The following is a 13,094-nucleotide window of genomic DNA, read 5'->3' on the forward strand; positions in this document are numbered from 1 at the left end:
GCAGCCACCCAGAAAGAGGTGCCTAGTCTACTGAAGGTCAGATCTGTCCACCCACTGACCGAGAGGACACCAGAACCGACCACAGCACCAATATCCAGGATACTGGACCCCTTGCAGCAAACAGCCTGTGAGAGTCCAATCTGGACCCCCGGCTGCACTGTGACCGGGCAGTCATCGAGGAACCTCTGCATACCAGAGATCCCTTTCCAGAGTGGCCCAGCTGTCCTGATTTCTGCCCCCCTCAACCAGCGAGACCAACAACTGCGAGGACCTTGGATGCGCAGAGCCCAGCCAACCTATCTGCTCTCCACCTGATCGTCCCAACCCGGGTACCAACACACCTATTGTGCCCCTGTGCTCTCAGGACTCATGTGACTCGAGCCCCCGTTTTGGAGCTCCTGGACTTGTCGCCCCTCTGCAGCCTGTGTCCAGGTGCCCCCCTTATATTCCACCAGGGTGTAGTGCCAAGCTAACAACCCGACCATCACCCGGATGCCCTAGGGCAGGTAACGAGTAACTGCTGGTGGTATTTTGGACCTTGAACCCCTACGATCCTAAGTCCCGAAGGAGACCCCAGGAAACGGACCATAAATATCGGTATGCAACACATGCCTTTTTTTCCCCATAGGAAAGCATTGCTGCCTAACGAAGCATTAAAGTGAGATTTTACTTACCTGTAAAGATCGATATTTTAAGAAGTACTTACTTGATAATTAAGTTCTTGGTATCAACATGTATATAAAATATGACGGTCAAGTCTTTTATTTGGAATACATCCATAAAAGATGTACAGAATACAGTATTATATCAATTAGATACATAAAATCAGTGAAATATTAAGATCTTATAAAAATATAGATAATATACAGGTACAGAGGTTTTATGGTGGCGTAAACATTGTGGTTGATGTTTATATATTAAGCATCAATCGGACATTACAGAGACATTTAGGTAAGCTCTTCTTACACATGCCCATTCTTTTTCTCCTACTACAATTTGTAGTGTTCCTAACTAAAGTCTAGTTTTCATGAAACCTTTCCTGAGTGTTAGTTACAAGTAATAAATATCTTGGAATTTCCTTACACCGTTTACCCCCAATTTATAGCTGCACTGTTTTTTGATCACACTCACTGGATTCCCGGATAGCTTCTCTGACTCTCGAGAAGCATCTTTAGATACTTTTTACTATAGTATAAAATGCTTGTAAGGTCATCCAGAGTAGATTTATTTTTTCTATTTCTGTTGTCTTTTCACAGCACGAACAAAGGGATTTTGTCCCTGCAGTCAAAAGGCCAGGCAATCTCTTATTATTTCTTTGGTAAACTTAGTTTCGCCCATGGTCAAAAAATTCTATTCCTGGTCAAAAGTACACAGGTATTAATGGTATCTTCCAATATAAAAAATCGCTAATTCACTGTGAACAATATACAATGAAGTGGATCTAGATACCGCCAATAGTCTATGTAGAAAATGATTCTAGAGCATTTGTAAAGATTTGCAATGTTGACGTGCCCTACAAGGCTGCCCCATAACCCACACTGCAAATACATTTGCTCTTAGAGTTACATCCTCTCACTTCTGGGTCTATTTCTAACTTTGGTTTTAAATCTAAAAATACATATGAACCCCTAATACATTTCAGCTTTCCAATTATTTTTAGGTCTCGCGACCTATCGATGCGCGCAAGCGCATCGAGCGTAGCGAGAATTCATGTGGCGAAAACATCTTCAAACCAAAGGGCTTTCAGCCCCGCGGTTTTCATGCAGTGCCCGTGTACATGCACGCGCATCGCATGCAAGCCCAGCCCAGTCCTCCCCTCGTTCACGCCCACCCACCAGGCTCTCCCGCCCCCATCAGGCTTCTCTCCCAATCCGCCTGCCTCCCCTCGCGCATTCACGCCTCCCACCAGGCTTTCCCGCCCCCATCCGGCGTTCACGCCTCCCACCAGGCTTTCCCGCCCCCATCCGGCTTCCCTCGTAATCTGCCTGCCTCCCCTCGCTCGCATTCCCGCCCCAGGCTCCCCCGAAACATTATTTATTTAATGCCGGTTCTGTTTTCCTTAGACATCCCTGTAAGTTTAACTTCCTTTTCCTCTGTGTGTGTGACCTACGGTGCATTTCTCTGAAGCAGTCAATGTTTTTTAATGCCGGTTTTGTTTTCCTTAGACATTCACATTGATGCCATACCTTGAAGTAGTTTCTGCATTGAAGTTTTCCTTGCTACATGTTCTCTGTTTAATGCGACAGGCTTCCCCTACCAGCAGCATCTAGTTTTGCACAGCTTTCGTTTTCCGCTTGTTTTTTTTGATGCCCAGCATGCATCTGCACGGAGCTCTCACGAGTGCTACGCTGTTAGTTTTACATAATCAGCACGGCGCCCGTCATCATGCAATTTTATACACATTAGGTTGTATTTTTGTTATTTATTTAATTATATTTGTTTTCGTATGCGTCTGGTATTTAATCAAATTAATGATGCCTGCTCCTTTAAATCCTGGCTTGCGTTCAGCAGCTGCTGTACTTTCACCCCGCCCTCTTCCCCCCTTTCCATGCTGGATTTGTCCAGGCCCCAGAAGCATCAGCTCCTCGTCCTCCCTGCGGCAATTGAACATGTGGGACTCCTGTGACCCTGCACGGAGCTCTCACGAGTGCTACGCTGTTAGTTTTACATCATCAGCACGGCGCCCGTCATCATGCAATTTTATACACATTAGGTTGTATTTTTGTTATTTATTTAATATATTTGTTTTCGTATGCGTCTGGTATTTAATCAAATTAATGATGCCTGCTCCTTTAAATCCTGGCTTGCGTTCAGCAGCTGCTGTACTTTCACCCCGCCCTCTTCCCCCCTTTCCATGCTGGATTTGTCCAGGCCCCAGAAGCATCAGCTCCTCGTCCTCCCTGCGGCAATTGAACATGTGGGACTCCTGTGACCCACATCACTCTTTATCGTATTTTTTTCATTGTTACTTTCCACTGCAACAGGGGTGCCTTGCTTAATATTTGAGCAGGCGCCTACTACACTTGCTGAGTTTGCCAATGCCTTTTTTCATACCTTTCCTTTAAGGGCAAAACAATGAAGAAATGGGGGAGAATTAATGTGCTCTATCGGATAGTCAAACCACCGCTTTTTTCCGTGGCGTTTTCTTCGAGTGCACGTACAGGCACGCGCATTTGGCCCATACACTTTCATGGCCATCTGTTCCTGTTCCTAATGGCCCTCCCCCCTCCCCCAGCACAGCGTGTACTTCTTCCTGTGTTGCTGTCTCCCTCGTGCTTTTCCCCCACCACTCGTGTTGCTCTCTCCCTTGTGAACCCAACCCACCCCCCCCCCCGCCGCTTGCATTTCCCGTACTTGTTTTTATTTTTTACTAAGAAGTCCACGAGAGTGCATGTGCTTGTGTGCATCTCTCCTGTTCCTCCGTATTGCGCTCTCTCGTATGTCTGCGTCTCTGCCCCCATTCTCTCCTTCACAACCAAATGCTTCTCTCCCCTACGCTGTGATGTTCTCTTGACTGTTGCTGTCTGCCATGTCTGAATTTTGCCCACTCCCTGTGTTGCTGGCTCCTTCGTGTACTTCTTCCTGTGTTGCTGGCATTTGGCCCATACACTTTCATGGCCATCTGTTCCTGTTCCTAATGGCCCTCCCCCAGCACAGCGTGTACTTCTTCCTGTGTTGCTGTCTCCCTCGTGGTTTTCCCCCACCACTCGTGTTCTTCTCTCCCTTGTGAACCCAACCCCCCCCCCCGCCGCTTGCATTTCCCGTACTTGTCTTTATTTTTTTTGACTAAGAAGTCCACGAGAGTGCATGTGCTTGCCTGATGTCTCCCTTGTGTGCTTCTCTCCTGTTCCTCCGTATTGCGCTCTCTCGTATGTCTGCGTCTCTGCCCCCACTCTGGACTGCGCACTTCGAAGATCCTTTGCAGAGTGTAAACGAAAATACTGCATCGTTTAAATGCATTATTTTCACATCATAGCAATACGGTACAGCACCATTAAAAGCGCATAGCAGGCTGGGATAGCTTGTTTTTTACTTGGCCAGCGTTACTTTCGTTTTGCAGGTTTCAACTTTTAATTTTCTTTTTGTAGTGGTATGTGCGGTGAGCACAGGGAGGAGGGCTCATGGGAGAGTCCTGCAGTGCAGAGACCTGTAATAGAACTTCATTTTCTGTTCGGGGGTTTTAGGCCTCAATATAGACTGCTTTAGCTGTTTAGCAAAACCTTATGTTGGCACATTACACTACACCACACCACACTTGCATACATACAGTAAGAGGCTTTTGGTCAGCCCCCTTCAGCCATTGTCTTGTTTCCGACAGTCCCCTTCAGGCATTGGGTCAATTGGTTTTCATTCATGTTTTGGGTCCGCCCATGGCCTATCACAATGTTCACATCATCCTTTAAATTGATGACGCATGAAAATGCATTGTTTTTTACCTGCCACAACTTAAATGCACTTGTATAAACATCCACACCACTCAGGGACACCACCACAGCACTGAGGGACACCACCACAGCACTGAGGGACACCACCACAGCCCTCAGGGACACCACCACAGCCCTCAGGGACACCACCACAGCCCTCAGGGACACCACCACAGCCCTCAGGGACACCACCACGGCACTCAGGGACACCAACACGGCACTCAGGGACACCAACACAGCACTCAGGGACACCAACACAGCACTCAGGGACACCACCACATCACTGATGTACACCACAAAATCAATCAGGGACACCGCCACATCACTCAGGGACACCACCACACCACTCAGGGACATCACCACACCACTCAGCACCATAACACCATCACTCAGCACCGTCACACACCAGAAAAGTCACACACCCTCACACACCCTAAAAATAACACACCCTAACGCTCCCACCCCCTTACACTCACCCCCTCAACCTCACCCCTCACACCCTCACACTCACTCCCTCAACACCCCCCCTCACACCCCCTCATTCACCCTCATTCACCCTAACACACCCTCACCCTCTCACACACCCTCTCACACACCCCTCACACACCCCATCACTCACGCTCTCACACACCACATCACACACCCCCTCACTCACCCTCTCACGCACTCCCTCACTGACTCTCACACCCGCTCAGCCTCACCCTCACTCTCCCTTACACTCCCTCACCCCCTCAACCTCCCTCACTCTGCCTCCCCTCACACTCACCCTCACCCTCAACTCCCTCAAACTAACACCCCTCATCCACAACACCCTTAACAATAACACCACTCACCCACACCCTCACCCTCACCCCCCTCACCCACCCTCAAACTCTCACCCTCACTCACCCTCAAACACTCAGCCTCACTCAGCCTCACTCAGCCTCACTCAGCCTCACTCAGCCTCACTCACCCTCACTCACCCTCACTCACCCTCACTCACCCTCACTCACCCTCACTCACCCTCACTCACCCTCACTCACCCTCACTCACCCTCACTCACCCTCACTCACCCTCACTCACCCTCACTCACCCTCACTCACCCTCACTCACCCTCACTCACCCTCACAACCCCTCACTCACCCTCACTCACCCTCACTCACCCTCACCCACCCTCACCCACCCTCACTCACCCTCACTCAGCCTCACTCAGCCTCACTCACCCTCACTCACCCTCACTCACCCTCACTCACCCTCACTCACCCTCACCCACCCTCACCCACCCTCACCCACCCTCACTCACCCTCACTCACCCTCACTCACCCTCACTCACCCTCACTCACCCTCACTCACCCTCACTCACCCTCACTCACTCACCCTCACTCACTCACCCTCACTCACTCACCCTCACTCACTCACCCTCACTCACTCACCCTCACTCACTCACCCTCACTCACCCTCACTCACCCTCACTCACCCTCACTCACCCTCACTCACCCTCACTCACCCTCACTCACCCTCACTCACCCTCACTCACCCTCACTCACCCTCACTCACCCTCACTCACCCTCACTCACCCTCACTCACCCTCACTCACCCTCACTCACCCTCACTCACCCTCACTCACCCTCACTCACCCTCACTCACTCACCCTCACTCACTCACCCTCACTCACTCACCCTCACTCACTCACCCTCACTCACTCACCCTCACTCCCTCACACAGTGCAATAGGTCTCGGACCATTTGAGTTAGAGCTTTTAGAATTGTTTATGGCTTTTTTTATTTGTAATTCTTTAGCATTGGCTACAGAGAACAAAAAAGCTAAAGATTTACTAAAAAAACTCATAAACAATTCTAACAGCACTAACTCTAATGCTGCGAGACATATTGCATTTCCAACGCCACTGTCAACTACGCAACGCTACTACTCAACACAACTGCGCAATGCCACGAAAAGACGCAACACTACTCAACTACGCAACGCCACTCAACTACGCAACGCCACTCAAGTAAGCAACGCCACTCAAGTAAGCAACGGCACTCACATACGCAACGCCACTCAACTACGCAACGCTGCCCACTCACCTACGCAACGCTGCCCACTCACCTACGCAACGCTGCCCACTCACCTACGCAACGCTGCCCACTCACCTACGCAACGCTGCCCACTCACCTACGCAACGCCACTCGCCTACGCAACGCCACTCGCCTACGCAACGCCACTCGCCTACGCAACGCCACTCGCCTACGCAACGCCACTCACCTACGCAACGCCACTCACCTACGCAACGCCACTCACCGACGCAACGCCACTCACCGACGCAACGCCACTCACCGACGCAACGCCACTCACCGACGCAACGCCACTCACCGACGCAACGCCACTCACCGACGCAACGCCACTCACCGACGCAACGCCACTCACCGACGCAACGCCACTCACCGACGCAACGCCACTCACCGACGCAACGCCACTCACCGACGCAACGCCACTCACCGACGCAACGCCACTCACCGACGCAACGCCACTCACCGACGCAACGCCACTCACCGACGCAACGCCACTCACCGACGCAACGCCACTCACCGACGCAACGCCACTCACCGACGCAACGCCACTCACCGACGCAACGCCACTCACCGACGCAACGCCACTCACCGACGCAACGCCACTCACCGACGCAACGCCACTCACCGACGCAACGCCACTCACCGACGCAACGCCACTCACCGACGCAACGCCACTCACCGACGCAACGCCACTCACCGACGCAACGCCACTCACCGACGCAACGCCACTCACCGACGCAACGCCACTCACCTTGCCAATAGATCGCGCAGTACGACAGGTGGAACTATTACAATGGCAAATAACAATGCCTTTCACTGTTATCATTTTGAATACATAAAGGGCTTTGTCATTTACACAACCAATAGCTCAAACTTTCCTACTGCGAGACCTATTGGCAACGCCAGTGCTTGTTTTAAAATCTTTTTATTGTGAAACTCAGCTCCATAACAGGGCACATCAGTCAGCATCGGAAGTTCATTGGCAAAGACAGACAAATTCAATCAAGAAAAAAAAACTATCACCCAGATCAACCTACCCACAATAAACAATCCCTTATGAACATCCCCAATACAATAGAAGGCCACCTTTAGTACCCCAGCCTAAATCCTCCCCCCTACAGTCAACCACCCCAACCTGCACCCTCTCCATCCCACCCATGTCATAATGCGTCCAATTCTCTCCAAGTCAGTGGTCCATTGGGCCCCATGGGAACCGGGCAACCCACGTCTTCACTATAAACATTTCGCACATGAGTCAGATTGATATCAACATGCACCTTATTAAGCCGTTGCAGACCCAGTCTGGGCGTCCATCCATTCCCCCCTGTACCGCCTCCACGCCACCCATAGTTTGTCCCATTTCTTGGGGCAACCTCGACTTTCCTAGATGACCGTCTCCGCCCTCTGGCATCAATCCAAGTCATACTCCCACTCTTCCACCGTTGGCAATAGGTCACTCCCCCCATAACCTCGCTATATTTCTCTTGGCCACCATGCTTGCCAGGGCCAGTCATGTCTTGTCCCATTTTGGCCATGTAATGTCGCCTGTCACCCCCAGGGCATGCCATCGGGCCACCACCTCCTCCATTATACCTGTCAGTCTAGTCCAGTACGCTCGAATTTTGGGACAGTCCCATAGAATGTGGAAGAAAGTGTCCACATCCCCGCAAGCAAAATCGTGACCCTACATACCCAATCCTGTACTGTACCGTAAGTGGGGTGGAGGACCTGTGGAGGATACGTAACTGAACCAGCCTGAATCTGGCATGGATCGCCACCTCTCGGGGACACTGCAGGGCCTCACTCCAATCGTCATCTTCCAGCAGCCCTATGTCTGATTCCCACTTTTCTCGTAGGGACCCCAGTGGGTCTGGAAGGTTGTTTATGAGCTTTTTATAAGTAAGGGAAATAGCTTTATCAATCATGGGGTCTAACAGTAGCCTATCATCGAGCAGGGCGTGTTCAGGCAGCTAATCTCCCTGGCTCATGTGTGTGTGTGTGTATGGCATGTTTAAGCTGTTGATGATGCAAAAATTCTCCGCCCCCCCCCCCCCCCCCATCTGAAATTCCGCCTGCATCAGCTTTCCAATTTTTAAATGAGAGTTCCATGAACCAGAATTGGAAATTTGAGTCCCAGATAGGGAAAGATTTCTACTTCTGCTAATGTCTGACTGTTAAGAAAATGAGTCGTCTTCATTGCTTTCTCTGCACCACAAGCCATGACATCGGTATTTTTTAAGTTGAATTTCATGTCTTTATCCTCCATAAATGCAGTAATCCAGTCAATAAAATGCTGTAGACTGTTTGCTGTCTGTGATATTACCACATCGTCGGCATACAGAAGTATGGGAGATAGGTGGTTACCAACTTTTGGGGGACATCTGCTGGCAGTTGTAGGCATTCATCCACCCCATTTGTTTATAATAGAAAGGGTGCAAGGACACACCCTTGTCGTGTACCTTTCATGCCTCTAAAACTTGGGATTCACTCACCATTTGTAACATAGCGCATACGAGCAGTCAGGTGGCCATATAACTGATCAGAAAGAAATCCCAGCGGGAGGGGCAACTATGTGCATCAGTCTTCCACTTGGCATGATTAAGTCAAAAGCGCTACTTAAGTTGTCAAAGCACCAAAATTGGTGTCCTTTCTTAGCCACCGTATATTTACTCAGGAACACATAGAGTTCAACATTGCTCAAGAGTGCCAATTTCACTTCTAATGCCCAATTGAGGATCAGGAAGCACTATTGTCCTCAGCTCAGGGCTGCAATATTTCTAATAAAATCCTGCCCAACAACTTAACAGATGGATCTAGGAGGGAAACAAGTCTATAACACTGCGCATCCCCCATTCCCTTTTTTTGACTATCATGACTATAGTACTTTCAGCCCACGTTGCTGGTATTAAACCTTTGCATCTGCTGTGTATACTTATGTTAAGATCGGTCCCCATAGTGCCGGTTGCAATTTATTTGCGTCAACTGGACCCCATCTGGACTAGGGGCCTTTCCATAAGCACACTTTTCTAAGGCTGAATTAACTTCACCAAGGAAAAATGTAGTTAAATAAGGAGGGCCTACCATCATTATTTCACCTGAGTGAGGTACCACAACTCTGGGTTGAAAATCCCACTGTAGCGGACTAACCTGTTGCCTTCACATCCGTCTAGATCGTGGGAGCAATTATATCCCTGAGGAACGGTTGGTTTATAGTCTTCAAAAACAGGGCAGTGTCCCTTAGTTTGGCTTCCTGCTCGAGAGCTTCCCAAATCTCTTCCCGCAATTGGGCTTTCCTGTTCTCTACTGCGTGTTTCTATAATACCCGCTTATTTTTACTTCCTCCCTGTTTCTTGGTATTAACTGTAGGGTTCTAAGATCCTGATTTGCACATGTACACTGTTGATCAAACCAGCCCGGCGTATTTAAATGACCATGTTTAATTCTAGCTTTTAGCTTTCCCAGATTGCCGCAGGGAAGCTTACAAAAGGCTGCAAGTATTTTATATAGACAGGAAATCCCATTCTGTGCAGGCAAAAAAAATCTTTATTAATAGCTTTAATAATCTTTTCTAACCGGGTCATTTCATTAATGCTTGACCATTTTAGGCTAATCTCATTGTGGTCTTCTGTTTAAATGTTTCGCTAGCTGTACCCCTTCCTTGTGTTGGATCCAAATATTACGGGCTAGGACAAATGGGCGATCATTAAAGTAACTAGGTGCGACCCTAAAAGAAACCACCATTTCGAAGCCATGCTTAAAATTAGAATTTGCTAGATGATTGAGGAGTAGCCATCCCCCAAAGGTCGGTAACACAACTCTCTTGTCCCTTATTCTGAACCATTCATTCTAAATTCACCTTATAAATCAATTCATTTAACATCTCCCCATATACATTATGTAAAGAATTGGGATGGCCATAATTAAAATCCTCCATATAGCCACACATTAAATCACCTATTACTTGACATTGATGAACATTAATATCCCCTGCTCAGATACTAATATAAAGTACCCTTACACTGCCAATTAACACATTTGTCTCGTCCTGTATAGCAGAACCCACCATGCTTTGCGATAAATCAAATCTGTTATTGTAATAGTTAAAACAGTTCCCAAATTATCCTTTGATTATAAATGCAGAATCTGATAACTGGGTGAACTCATGAAGGTTAGTGAGGCTACGGTGAATATCAGTACTGCTAGTCCCCCTTTTCCACTGGGTGAAGTTGTAGCTGGGGTTATTACGCAAGAATAGACTTTGACCCCTTGTGCCATGTCTCTTGTAAACAAATTACATGTGAGGATTTTAATGTCTAATGCATTCAATATTCAACAGCTTGTTTTTAACTCCAGCTATATTTCAAGTCGGAAATTGTAATCCCTTGTCATACAGGGTAGAGTGTGGGTTTTCTGTTCTGACCATGTGCTCAATCCTGGGTTCCACAACTACAAGGGGTTCTTTCATACTTACTGGAGGCCCGGATTGTCAAAATAAGTCATCACAACTACGAAGGCGCAAATCCTATTTGAATTTCTTCATGTATTTTCCCTATCTTGATATCTTCTATAGTGACTTGAGCGGGTATCATCTTGGATAATGGCTCCCGTGTTAGGTTTATAAAAGAAACCCAATGGTACCGCAGTAATTTGTTCCCCCGTACCAGTACTATAATGCTGTCTTTGGAGTTGCTTGACCATGGGTGCGCGACAAATTTTTACCACAATGCATTCGCCTTGGCTGTACTTCCTTGTAGGTCTCTCCCATGCACCTAGTTTCACCATAATTATGCTCCATCTTAAACCATTAGGTGCATATATATCAAATTTGAACAGCAGTGCGCTTGGACAGTGGTCTTCGTTCATTCTTGCCATTATATCAACTTCGACGCTCATGACGAGCTGAGCTCGTCATGAGGTACACCTCCATACACTCATGACGAGCTGAGCTCGTCATGAAACAATGGGAATCAAGAAATATCAGCACAGGAGGAAAATAACACTAGCATCGATGGTGTTAAAGGATTGTGGTTTGTCCATAAGATTTACCTTAACTTGATCATCCTTTGAGGAGGGTAAGGAAGCTTATGTATCACGCGGTTGCACATCTGGTGTTGTATTGTGGCAAGTGTTTAGTCCAAAGCAAGTGCAAGGACATCATGAACTGTGTGCTGAAACTTTTCAGACACTCACCCACCCATTCACAGATCTGGGTTAAATCCATCATCCTTCTTTAGCTCACTTCGCCAACCCCAGTTCAGACACGGTGCTTGTTTCCAGTTCAGGGAAGACCTGGCTAGGTAGTTCGGGCTGGACTGTTCCATTAGGCACAGGGTCAAGATTGATTAACATATAGCTGGGTCTGAACTGAGGTGGCAAAGTGAGCTAAAGAATGATGATGGATTCAACCCAGATCTGTGACTGGGGGTGAGTGTCTGAAAGGTTTTAGCGCTCCGTCCATCTTCTTGTGTTTGCAGTATTTAGTCCAGGCAGATTGTTCGTGCCCACCAGATTTTTTAATGTCTGTTCAAAAATTAGCGAGAGGATGTGGCATAACTGCTAAGGCGGTCGATCTCTAAGCTGGGGAACCAGACTCGAGTCTTGGCAGGGACGCTCAACATCCTGCGATTCTGGGCAAATCAGTTAATCTCCCTGTGCCTAACAAAATGAAGGTGTCCATCTGTAACACAACTGGTGCTCATGTAAAGCGGTCCGATACCTTCGTGTCTAGTTTGCGCTTTATAAACCACCAACCCCCCCCAATACAAAGGGGGACCATACGATCCTTTATCACCCATTTTCTTTCAATGTTGCTGTATCCCTTTTAGCATTAAAGGGAGTGGTTGTGCTCCTTCTCGTTTGTCAAACCCTGACCCGATGTTCCTTTTACCCTGGGCGCAGGCCCTTTTTTGTTCTTGCTGGTTTTATTGGTAGTTTAGGCTTGGTAATGGCTCTATTACCGGTTTTCTACATTTTTTCAACGATGGCAGGTCCAGATCAAGACTAGATAACTAATCTCAAGGGGCTCTGACACATTTAGCATTGGGGCAATGCTCCATGTAATCCCAATAATTATTGCATTATCAGATGCTAACTGCAGGTTATTTTCCAGGATGTTGGCCTCAATGACAAATTCACCTATAGCATTGTGTAATTCACTTTTAGGGGCCTCCAGTCTGGCTTCCACATTGATTTCCTTTTTAAGCCTGCTCGTGGTTTCCATAAGATAGTTGGTTATAACATTACTGGAATTCCCAGTTTTTGTACTGTTGCTTATTTGCTCAGTTTTTGTTTCCCCATGATATGTAGCCTAAATATCTCCTGCATAAACGCAGAGCACCACATTAAGGTGTTGGACAATAAATTAAATCTTACTGGTCATGCCCAGCATCACAAACCAAAAGATTGGGCCCAGCCTCAGTCGGCCGTGCGCCAGCTATAAGCACAATGGAGAATGCCTCCTCCTGACAGCAGCTGTAGGTGATTTGGAGCGGCGGGCCCTGGGACAGGAAGTCCCACTAGGGCACAAACTGAGTTCCAGGCACTGACACGCCTGAAAAATGACTTATTTCTAAATTGATCTCGGAATTATTTTTGAGTGGGTCTCATATATTGCCTCAGA

General features: G+C 48.0%; 1 protein-coding gene across 2 annotated transcripts in view; it reads left to right on the forward strand.

Moving 5' to 3' along the window:
• The window catches only part of PTGES3 (prostaglandin E synthase 3), a 185,739-nt gene that overhangs the window by 33,106 nt on the left and 139,539 nt on the right, over nucleotides 1-13,094 (forward strand). The gene's annotated exons all lie outside the window — the stretch shown is intronic.

The sequence above is a fragment of the Lissotriton vulgaris genome, chromosome 1_1 (genome assembly GCF_964263255.1).
Source record: "Lissotriton vulgaris chromosome 1_1, aLisVul1.2, whole genome shotgun sequence".
Taxonomy (NCBI): domain Eukaryota; kingdom Metazoa; phylum Chordata; class Amphibia; order Caudata; family Salamandridae; genus Lissotriton; species Lissotriton vulgaris.